This window comes from Macaca fascicularis, chromosome 9 (genome assembly GCF_037993035.2).
Source record: "Macaca fascicularis isolate 582-1 chromosome 9, T2T-MFA8v1.1".
NCBI classification, from domain to species: Eukaryota; Metazoa; Chordata; class Mammalia; order Primates; family Cercopithecidae; genus Macaca; species Macaca fascicularis.
The window spans coordinates 78,826,406-78,830,817 of NC_088383.1; the positions used below are offsets into that span (position 1 = coordinate 78,826,406).

The following is a 4,412-nucleotide window of genomic DNA, read 5'->3' on the forward strand; positions in this document are numbered from 1 at the left end:
TTTGTTTATGTCCTGAATGGTATTGCCTAGATTTTTTTCTAGAGTTTTTGTAGTTTTTGGTTTTACATTTAAGTCTTTAATCCATCTTTAGTTAATTTTTGTATGAATTGTAAAGAAGGGGTCCAGTTTTAATTTTCTGCATGTGGCTAGCCAGTTTTCCCAGCACCATTTATTAAATAGGGAATCCTTTCCCCATTGCTTGTTTTTATCAGGTTTGTTAAATGTCAGATGATTGTAGATGTGTGGCCTTATTTCTGAGATCTCTGTTCTGTTCCATTGGTCTGTGTATCTGTTTTGGTACCAATTCCATGCTGTTTTGGTTACTATTGCCTTGTAGTATAGTTTGAAGTTGGGTAACATGATGCCTCCAGCTTTGTTCTCTTTGCTTAGGATTGTCTTGGCTATAAGGGGTCTTTTTTGGTTCCATAAGAATTTTAAAGTAGTTTTTTCTAATTTTGTGAAAAACGGCAATGGTAGTTTAATGGAAATAGCATTTAATCTATAAATTACTTTGGGCAATATGGCCATTTTCATGATAGTGATTCTCCCTATCCATGACCATGGAATGTTTTTCCATTTGTTTGTGTCCTTATTTCCTTGAGCAGTGGTTTGTAGTTCTCCTTGAAGAGGTCCTTTACATCCCTTTTTATCAGTATTCCTAAATATTTTATTTGCAGCAGTTGTGAAAGGGAGTTCATTCATGATTTGGCTGTCTGTCTATTGTTGGTGTATAGGAATGCTTGTGATTTTTGCACATTGATTTTGTATCCTGAGAGTTTGCTGAAGTTGCTTATCAGCTTAAGGAGCTTTTGGACTGAGACAATGGGATTTTCTAAATATAGGATCATGTTTTCTGCAGAGACAGTTTGACTTCCTCTCTTCCTATCTGAATACCCTTTATTTCCTTCTCTTGCCTGATTGCCCTGGCCAGAACTTCCATTTTATGTTGAATAGGAGTGGTGAGAAGGAGAGAGGGCTTCCTTGTCTTGTGCCAGATTCCAAGGGGAATGCTTCCAGCTTTTGCCCATTTAGTATGATATTGGCTGTGGGTTGGTCAGAAATGGCTCTTAATATTTTGAGATGTGTTCCATCAATACCTAGTTTATTGAGAGTTGTTAACATGAAGTGATGTTAAATTTTATCAAAGGCCTTTTCTGCATCTGTTGAGATAATTGCGTGACTTTTGTCTTTAGTTCTGTTTATGTGATGAATTACATTTATTGATTTGTGTATGTTGAACCATGCTTGCATCCCAGGGATAAAGCTGACTTGATCATGGTGGATAACCTTTTTGATGCTGCTGGATTTGGTTTGTCAGTATTTTACTGAGGACTTTTGCGTCAATGTTCATCAGGGATATTGGCCTGAAGTTTTCTTTTTCTGTTATATCTGTGCCAGGTTTTGGTATCAGGATGATGCTGGCCTCATAAAATGAGTGAAAGAAAAGTCCCTCCTTTTCAGTTGTTTGAATTAATTTCAGAAGGAATGGTACCCATTCCTCTTTGTACCTGTGGTAGAATTTGGCTATAAATCCGTCTGGTCCTGGGCTTTTTTTTTTTTTTTTTTTGGTTGGTAGCTATTTATTACTGTCTCAGTTTCAGAACTTGTTATTGGTCTATTCAGGGATTCAAATTCTTCTTAGTTTAGTCTTGAGATGGTGTATGTGTCCAGGAATTTATCAATTTCTTCTACATTTTCTACTTTATTTGCATAGAGGTGTTTATAGTATTTTCTGATGGTTGGTAATATCTCCTTTATCATTTTTTATTGTGTCTATTTGATTCTTCTCTCTTTTCCTCTTTATTAGTCTAGCTAATGGTCTATTTTTTTTTACCATCATTATTTTTTATTATTTATCTTTACATCCTCAGTGTTGGCAGAGTTTCTGGTGCTTAACAAACATTTGTTCAGATCAGATATGTGGAAAAAATTGTCATTTGCTTATTCAAGTCATGCTTTTCTGTGATATTCTGATCCTAGTTGAACATGCAGAAATAAATGTCTAAAACAGCACCTTGATTCTGGCCTACAATAGAACGAAGTTCCCTGTGATCTCAGATAAGCTTGGCTACAATAGGACTTGAGTGGAGATAGTCACACTTCAGCGAAGAAAGAGAATCCCCTGTGTAATCTCACCAGGAGATTCAACCTCAGTATTCTGCATCAAAGGGATAGTCCTCCAAATGAGAGGATTGCAACATGTTACAGGCCTTCCAGTTTCTGTTGAAGCTGAGTATGGTTGCCATCTCCTCATCATTCAATTTAAAGTCAAAGACCTGAATGTTCTCAACAATGCGTGCTGGTGTCACAGACTTGGGGATCATAATCACATTCCTCTGGATATGGAAACAGATCAGAACCCAGGCTGCAGTTTTTTTGTGCTTTGCAGCAATCTCCTTAATCTTGGGGTTCTCCAGCAGGGAAGGGTCCTCTGGCTTGGCCCAAGATCTGTCTGGAGAGCCTAAGGGGCTGTAGGCCATAATGGTGATGCCCTTGGAGTGGCAGTACTGGATCAGTTTCTCCTCCATGAGGTATGGGTGACACTCAGCCTATTAGTCACTGGTTTATATTTCAGTCCAGGTTTGTTCAAGAGCCTTTCTATCTGGAAGTGGTTGAAATTGGAGACCCCAAAGGCTTTTGCCAGCCCCTCATCCATCAGCTCTTCCACAGCCTCCCAGGCATCCAAGAACATTGCTTTTCCACTGATCGTATTACCTTTGTCATCTTTTGGGAAAAAGTCATCCCCAGACTTGAATCCCTGTGGCTAGTGAATAAGATAGACATCCAGATAGCTAAGCTTCAGGTCCTTGAGGGTCTTCTCATAGGCCTTCCTCACAAGGGGTCTCTCAAAGAAAGTGGACCACAACTTGTTGATGATGAAGAGGTCTTCCCGCTTCACAGCCTTCTCTTGGATGACTTCCCCCACCTCATGTTCATTCTGTTAGACATAGGCACAGTCAATGTGGCGATATCCTGCAGCAATGGCCACCTTCACCACTTCTTTCATTTTGCTGAGAGGAGACTTCTAAGTGCCCAGGCCCACAATGGGCATCTTGGCTTTGGTACTGAGCTCTACGAAGGTGGCCATGGTTGGTGCAGAAATGATTCTGAGTGAGTAGGTAGAGGTCTCATGTCTTGCTGTGTCCAGAATTGGTTGCTTCTGGTAGGTTCTTGGTCTCGCTGACTTCAAGAATGAAGCCGTGGACCTTGGCGGTGAGTGTTACAGCTCTTAAACATGGTGTGTTCAGAGTTTGTTCCTTCAGATGTGTCCGGAGTTTCTTCCTTCAGGTGGGTTCATGGTCTCGCTGATTTCAAGAATGAAGCCACGGACCTTTGTGGTGAGTGTTACAGTTGGGGGGGGGGGGCAGGGGGCTGAAAGAGAGCAGCAGCAAGATTTATTGTGAAGAGTCAAAGAACAAAGCTTCCACAGCGTGGAAGGGGACCCAAGCGGGTTGCTCACGGTCTATATGTATTTTATTAATTTTTTTCAAAAAACCAGCTCCTGGATTCATTGATTTTTTTTGAAGGGTTTTTTCATGTCTCTATCTCCTTCATTTCCACTCTGATCTTAGTTATTTCTTGTCTTTTGCTAGCTTTTGGATTTGTTTGCTCCTGCCTCTCTATATCTTTTAGTAGTGATGTTAGGGTGTCAAATTGAGATCTTTCTTGCTTTCTGATGTGGGCATTTAGTGCTATAAATTTCCCTTTTAGCACTGCTTTAGCTGCATCCCAGAAATTCTGGTACTTTGTCTCTTTTTTCTCATTGGTTTCAAAGAACTCCTTGATTTCTCTCTTAATTTCATTATTTACCTAGGAGTTATTCAGGAGCAGGTTGTTCAATTTCCATGTAGTTGTGTGGTTTTGAGTCACTTTCTTAATCTTGAATTCTAAGTTGATTGCATTGTGGTCTGAGAGACTGTTATGATTTCAGTTCTTTTGCATTCACTGAGGAGTGTTTTACTTCCAATTATGCAATCAATTTTAGAGTATGTGCCATGTGGCACTGAGAAGAATGTATATTCTGTTTTTTTTGGGTGGTGAGTTCTGTAGATATCCATCAGGTCCACCTGATCCAGAGCTGAGTTCAAGTTTTGAATATCCTTGTTAATATTCTGTCTCAATGATCTGTGTAATATTGACAGTGGGGTGTTAACGTCTCCCACTATTATTGTGTGATAGTCTTAGTCTCTTTTTAGGTCTCTAGGAACTTGTTTTATGAATCTGGGTGTTTCTTTATTGGGTGCATATATATTTAGAATTGTTAGTTCTTCTTGTTGAATTAATCCCTTTACCATTATGTACTGCCCTTGTCTTTTTTGATCTTTGTTGGTTTAAAGTCTGTTTTGTCGGAAAGTAGGATTGCAAACCCTGCTTTTGTTTCACTTTCCATTTGCTTGTTAAATATTCCTCCA

The 4,412-nt window shown here is 39.4% G+C and overlaps 1 pseudogene; it reads right to left on the reverse strand.

The window, feature by feature from the left end:
- Window positions 1–1,823: 1,823 nt before the first annotated feature.
- LOC102135505 (aldo-keto reductase family 1 member B10 pseudogene) lies at window positions 1,824–3,088 on the reverse strand (annotated as a pseudogene).
- Window positions 3,089–4,412: the final 1,324 nt, after the last annotated feature.